Raw genomic sequence first — 7,968 nt, 5'->3', positions numbered from 1 at the left:
AGATCCAGAGGAGCGAATAACTGTGTGGTTGTGTTTACTTTGACACGTGCTTTCTGTACCTGAAACTTTTACCGTGACCGTGATTTGCCACTGGTGTTCGTGATCGTGAAAACAAAAATCAAGGTAGCTGTGATCGTGAAAGCTAAAATTTCCCTTCCCGTGATCGTGATGATACCCCCCCCCCCCCTTTGGGGCACTCATTTCCTGTACTGATCATTCTGTGTATGTTTAGGCCCTAGTTTGTTTTGGTGTCAGTTGATGACGTGGATTGTTTATGTTGTTATGTTTTCAGGAGTATTTGTGTTTTAAAGATCGTTTTTAACGATCTGAAGGCTTCTGGCTTTTGCGACTTGAATGAAACACATTCATTCTGTACTTGCAAGTTACTCATCCATTCCGCATTGGAAAAATCATAACCAGCACTCTTAGTCTAGTGATAAGTGACGAGTATACACCATTCACATTCTTTGAAAATTCAGATATGCTTGTGAACGTTTAATAAACATCCTTTTAAGATAGAGATCGTATGCATGTACACTCTTTAATTCCTAGACTGACCTTTAGTCAGGATTATAGACTCTACCATCACACATACATGTACTTTAATTTCAATCCACCCAATAGTTTTTGAGAAAATGGCTTTTGCGACTTGAATGAAACACATTCATTCTGTACTTGCAAGTTACTCATCCATTCCGCATTGGAAAAATCATAACCAGCACTCTTAGTCTAGTGATAAGTGACGAGTATACACCATTCACATTCTTTGAAAATTCAGATATGCTTGTGAACGTTTAATAAACATCCTTTTAAGATAGAGATCGTATGCATGTACACTCTTTAATTCCTAGACTGACCTTTAGTCAGGATTATAGACTCTACCATCACACATACATGTACTTTAATTTCAATCCACCCAATAGTTTTTGAGAAAATGGCTTTTGCGACTTGAATGAAACACATTCATTCTGTACTTGCAAGTTACTCATCCATTCCGCATTGGAAAAATCATAACCAGCACTCTTAGTCTAGTGATAAGTGACGAGTATACACCATTCACATTCTTTGAAAATTCAGATATGCTTGTGAACGTTTAATAAACATCCTTTTAAGATAGAGATCGTATGCATGTACACTCTTTAATTCACTCAAACACTGGAGACAATATGCGATTATAACCTGGCACAATTATTCAAATGAAAACAACATCATTTTGCACCATGCACATTCTTTCAAGATTGGTATTACGTTAGCGATTGTTAAAATTGAGTACACGTAAAATAAACACGTGCGAACATCTTTCTTTTTTTTTAACAAGATAATACATTTTTACAGAGGTACAGAAACTGTGGAAGAAATGAAGGACTTCCTTTCGTTCTTTATAAAGACAGCTTTCGTTTGAACATGTTTTCCTTTTCTTTGCTGATTATGCACAGACAAAATTTAAAACCTTATGCGTATAAAAACGGACAAAAACGGTGTGGCACGCAGATTCTGATATTTTAGAGCTGCGACGCAGAACAAAAAGAAAATACACGGAAACACCAACGTGGGGGTGGGGGGGAGGGAGAGAGAGAGAGAGAGAGAAGTCTGAAGTCTGAAGTCTGAAGTCTGAATGTTTTAATGAGTAGGCCTTGGGCCCTTTTCATGGAGATGAGCACATCTCAAGTACCAGCATACAAATGCACATAGTAAACAAAAACAAGAACATCCTACTCTTTATCTTTCGACACACGCACGCATTCTTCAAAACAATCGTCTCCTTCCTCGACTTCAGTGTTCTGTGACGGGAACACACTGAAGTAATCTGCATCATAAAAACACTGCATTTCACGTGCATTCCGAGAATCTGTTCTTGCATTCAAATCTCCAAACAAAATAAAGGGCAAATCACCAACGTTTTCTATAAGATCCAAAATACACTCTTCCATAATAGACAAACCATTTGAAATTTCAGTTTCGTTGTAATAGGCAGAGTTGACTGGTGGTAGATATGTCCCTAGCAGTAATACATCACTTTCTAACCCCAGCAACTCTTTTCCTAATTTTAATACAACGCAATTATCGTATTCTGTTTCTACTCTTTCGACGAAATGGCTGATTTCTTTTTTAACCAACAAAGCTACACCACCGGAGAGACGCCCGGTGACTGCGTCTGAAACTTTTAAACCTGGAGAAAGAAACACATCATATAACGGAGAAATCAAGGACGGAAAGGTAACTGAAAACGTTTCAACTAGCAAGACAATGTCAAACTTCTCAATGTAGGCTCTTATTTCACAGTCATAAACATTTCTCAACACTTCAATATTATATGTCATAAACTTGACAATCCGTCGAGTAATGTCACAGTTGGCCCGGCCTACCCCTCGTTCATTTGACTTCGTGGCAGTATCGTTACCACGGCTCAAAGTGTCAGCTGTCGACCACAATCAACCACAGCCCTCGACCTTGTCCGTGGCCTGTCGGTCATCACGCCTAGCACGGGGTTTTCGGCATTACTTGGTTCTAGGGCATCATGAAAAACGACATCGCGTTCAACCCTCGTGGGGTTTCCTTGTATTACCGTACTGAGAGGGAGTGAGGCGGTTGTGTTGTCGTCATCGATGACGGGTTCGATGGTGTCTTCCTGCGGGGAAGCCCCAAGGTCAGCCACCGGCGACTGGGGCAAGGCGTCTTGCGCGGGCGAAGGCTCCTCTGTCGTGACGTCTGAGCGCGCAGAAACTCGGGAGTCCCCTGACTCTGACGCTGGGTTGTCGTCCCCGTGAGGTGGTCGGTCCCTCTGGCACTCTGCTTCGCTGTCTGTGCCTGTAAGGCTGGGAGCTGATGGGATTTTGAAGGGGGGCGGGGATTTGGAGGGGGGCGGGGATTTGGAGGTGGGCGGGGATTTGGAGGTGGGTGGGGATTTGGAGGGAGGTGGGGATTTAGGGGTGGGTTGGGGTTTGGAGCGGGGCAGGGATGGGAATTCCCCGGGCTCTAAAAGACCCGAAGGAGCGTCGTTCTGTCGTGGATGCGGGTGAGTGTCACGGTGTTGGTCCCAGCCGTGAAGCCTGGAATCCTGCCGCGCTGCATCACGGTACCTGCTCTGGTGCCTGTCGTAGTACGTAGCTTCGTTGTGCCTGACGTGGTTGGCAGCACGAGAGTACCTGTCGTAGTTGGCAGCATCTGAGTACTCGTTCATGTACCTGTTGTTTTGGGCTGCGGCTGCGTAACTCCTGTGATGTTCCTTGTCGTTCTGGTGCCTGTGGCTGCGGCGAGATTGGAGCGGTCCGTCCACAACCAGCGTGTTGCCCCTGTAGTATGCGTGGATCCCCCTGTCACGATGCTGTCGGATAATGCTTTGCTGTCTTGACGTCAGATCACATGCGACCCTCACACCTTTCTCGTTCAACTTGTCTCTGCCTTTTGTTAAAATGTCCATTTTGTCTGACCACTTCGCCAACTTTGCTATCATAGGTTGCGGCCATCCTGATCTGTTCGTGTGAAGGCGATGTGCACGTACTATGTCGTCACGCGACCATTGTTTATCTGGTACTGTGTTGTGCAGCACGTTTATCAGGGCAGTGGCACACACGTCATAACTTTCTTTTCCACTTGTGTCAGTCTGGGGAACGTTGAAAAACTTTAGATTGTCTCTTCTGGAAAAGGCTTCTAGTGTATCAAGCTCGTCATCAACGGATCCGCGGAAATGTTCTAGTCTATCTTCCATTTCTCTCTGACTGTTTTCAAGAAAATCCATTCTGGATTGGATAAGACCTATCTGTTCAGTCACTGCTCGCAGAGAATCCTCCATGCGTCCTACTAGTCTGGTTGAAAGGTCAGCGAATCGTTCATCAAAATGGCGGAAAATTGTACCCTCCAACCTTGATGCGTGTTGCTCGTTTGTACTTAGAATCATCTTGTGGAGTCTTTCTTCAATGCCTTCTTGAATGCTATGCACTGGTCCCGGGTTTCTTTCAATGTCATTGGCACACATCAACACTTGCAGTAAGATGACTGACAACAACACACACTGTACTCTGGCCGTGCTCGACTTTCTCGTGAAACTGTTGATCATGGCTGCTGTCACTTTTACCCGTTTGCACATGAAGTTCAGAAAAACAGCACAAAATCCACCACAAATGGCACGGAACGCTATATTTTCCACCGGCATTCTAACTGTTGTAGTCTTGCACACACTTGTACTAATCTTGGTTGAACAAAACAGCGTGAAACTAGGAAAACTTGATGAACAAGCAGGAGCTTGGAAAAATGCGACCGGCCGGAAGCCTGAGATGTGCTCACCCTCAGAGAGAGAGAGAGAGAGAGAGAGAGAGACAGACAGACAGACAGACAGACAGACAGACAGACATATATCAGAATGAGTAATACTCACACACACACACACACACACACACACACACACTGACACACACACACACACACACACACTGACACACACACACACACACACACACACACACACAAACACATTTGGACTCATGCATTCATCACAGTATCTTTGTCAAGTCAACGTCGCCTGAATCAAAAGTTGTCAATCCAGCTGTGCTACACGATAAATTAAGACGGTACTTACGTATACTCCAGGTAGACTAGGATAAATTCTCGAAAAGAAGCCTAAATAAAAAGAGGTAGGCATTTGTGGGTAATTAATGGCAACAGGTTGATTCTTATGGATTTGGGTGTGCTGAATCCATTTCTGCCTGTTGCCAAAGTCAAAAATGCCTATATTCGTTACTATTCAACGGTTTCCAAGATGGCCGCCATGATATCAAGAGACTACTAATTCTCAAACAAATGCTTATATCTTTGGTGTTTTTAGAGATACAGTGTTAATTTTTGGCTAGTTGGTAGATGACCGATAGGCAATGGTTGCCTTGTCAGAGTATTTGACCTTGACCTTAAGTCAAGGTCACATGAGACTTGATAATATTGACTTGTACTGTTTTGTCATGTGTGCATTTTAAGTTGTCTTTTGGCAGTAAACTACTGCGAACTAATCACTAAAAATAAGTGATATTACCCAGTAGGTATTCAGCATTAAAATGAATATACATTGATCATCATTCTGACAAGGTCAAGGTCATTTTGACCCCATATTTCAGATGTGTTTAAACTTGGACGCCATCAAGATTTGCAGTGGCTCATCTGTTGTACACACTGGACATCTGATTCAACAATTACATTTCAGCAGGGGTTCAGATCAATGGTGCACAATCAACTAGGTCAAAGGTCAAGGTCAAGGTCAAAGTCAAAGGTCACTATTTGGACCATTTATTCTCAAAAACGGGGCCTAAAATAGAGATAGGCCATTTGTGAGTAATTATGGTGTGCTCTTCCCATTTCTGCTGTATGACAAAGTGTATATTTGCTAGTTTGTCCTGTATCATTAAATATTCAAAATGGCCGCCACAAGCCTGAAAACTCACCCACACACAAAAACTGACAATTCTTTAAACATAACCACTCTATTTATTATCAACTTTTGTTTCAACATACGTTTGTATCAATAACGTTGCATAATCAGTACAAATTTCAACAACATTTAAGATGTTATGGTATTTCTGTGGCAATTATAACACAATATACACAAATCTGAAGCATGACAAACGTTAATGTTCCATAATACTCTGTCACGAGAAAAAAAACTTCCGAAACATGTTGAGAACAAGCTCAGCAACAGGTAAACATATCAGCTATGTACAGGCATTCAGCAAACAATGTCAAATGTTCACATTTCATATGGTAAGGTCAATGAACATCACACACGTCCAAAGGGTCACGGTCAGTTCACCACTCGTTAAGACACTCCTCGTGCATTTCCCGGCATTTGCACGCTGCTGTGCATGGTAGCTTCGCCTTTCTGCATCTGCACCTTCCACTGCTGCACTGCTTCTGGCAGGTGCAGAAGATGATGTCTAGGCACGCGTCTGGAACAGACGGAAGGGTTTTCAGGACGGGGAGGAAGACGCCATCCTTCAGTTGCCAGCCCATGCTTTCAATCGGCGGCAGGTTCGGCTTCTTCTCATGAGCTCGTTGCCAGACTGAGGCCTGATAATGAGCTCTTTTGATGTGGAAGCTCAGAGCATCACTGGATGGGGGCAGATTTTCTGGGGCGGTGGCTTTCCGGAACATGATGGTTCTGGCACCATCTGCAGTCTCACAGTTTGAGATGTACAGCTTGCAAACGAACTGCTCTGCTTCTTTTGACGTGTCGTCTGTCAGCTGCCCTTTCCCCAAATTTGCCAGCAGCTGGTGATGTTGCTGAAACACTTTCCACCCAGATACCTTGCCTTGGCCAGACAGGAAAGATGTGGAATCCGAGCCAGTGATGGCGTGGAATCCTATCAAGTTCTGGAGCTTTGCCTTCTCCATGTCAGGTCTCTTGGCAATATTGTGAACTGGGATGTACTGTCTACGCTTTGCTGTGCCAGTTTTCATCCACACTTTCTTGCACTTCATTTTGTCAAAATGTGCAAGAATCAATACAGCTACATCTGTGTCTTGTGAAGAAACAACCAGGCTAGTTGCATCGCTGTTCACACAATGCAGAACAGCACATGTATCACCCTCTTCGTGACTGGCCTCTAGCGGAGTCGTGTCCACGTCTGGCTTGGATGACTCAACTTGAGTTGGATCACTGAAACCACCGGAAACCACAACAGTTTTGTCATCTGGTGCCTGCAGGATGAGTTGCCGAGACAGAAATTTGGCCAGATCAGCTTTGTTCTCAGGGTGAGACATGAAGTTGTCCCATTTGGCTGGCAGGGGTGTGTCCTTAGACTCTATCAGTTTCCTGATGGGCTGAGCTCCTTTGCTCCGCTTCTTTCTTGTTCCACCTTTGATTGAAAGCTGATCATACCGATCAAAGACGATGTCGGTGCGTTTAAAGGCATGTCCTTGGGCAAGGAGAGACTTGACGAATGTGTCAGCAAGATCACCAAATGTAGCTGCACCTTGTGGCTTTCCAAGTGCACAAACATGTGCTTGCCCATCAACGACAAGTGTTGTCTTGTCTCCAAGCTCATGTGCTTCAATGCCTGGAGGACAGTTTACACCACTTGTGAGGATTTTAAGCAAGCTTGCTTTTGATCCTGACCTTAAACTGCCATCAGTTTCAGCAAGTGAAGGGGGTACTGGCATCAGCTCATGCTTCATGATCACAGAAAGATCAACACTGCGCCCTGCTTCATAGGCCGTGATCAACCGCTGAATGTCAGCTTTGACTGTCTTTTGTTTCCCACTCTTTGCATCCTTCTGCTTCACCTCGTACAGACTGGCAAATGTCAGAGGCTTGTTCTTCGGCAGAGCATCGCGGAATTTCACTTTCCTGTCTTCACAGGGCACAAGTCTCTCCCGAACAAATGTTTTCACCTGTTCTTGTCTTTTTTCACGTGCTGTCAACAGGTTTTCTTCGATGTTCTTGGTTGTAAGATCCTTCGATGCAATGTTCTGCAGATCTTCAGGCACATCCAGAGAAAAAACCTTGAAGCGTTTAAGGTTGTCAAACAACTTTTCTTCATCAGTTTTGTCTTGTCTTTTTCTGGCCTTGTTGCATTCGTTGTGAATGCTCTTCTCGTCAACCTCTGCTCCAAAGACTGCTCTTGTTTCTCCTGCAATGTGAGATTGGAGATTGAACGAGAGGGCCCAACGGTTCAGAGCAGACGGTGTCTTTGTGATGCCCACAATCCCTCCACATGACTTTCCAATCCCGTTCAGCCATTCTTGACTTTGATCTGGGTCCACCTGGTTGAACTTGCTCTGGCTCCTCTTCACAACGAAGTGCCCAGCTTCAAATTCCTTCTTCACTTCTTCGGGGAGCTGATTCATTTCACTGACGTAGACTGTGCCCCATCGAGCATAGTTGGTATGATCATATCTCATGAAGTAGGGGAGCATTGCCGTGAAAGCTTGAAGATGCAGATTCCAGTCGCCATCTCTACTGGTGCGTACGTGTGAACTGGAGAA

Source organism: Littorina saxatilis, linkage group LG5, assembly GCF_037325665.1.
Source record: "Littorina saxatilis isolate snail1 linkage group LG5, US_GU_Lsax_2.0, whole genome shotgun sequence".
Classification (NCBI taxonomy): domain Eukaryota; kingdom Metazoa; phylum Mollusca; class Gastropoda; order Littorinimorpha; family Littorinidae; genus Littorina; species Littorina saxatilis.
Note: the sequence above shows the minus strand (reverse complement) of the source record.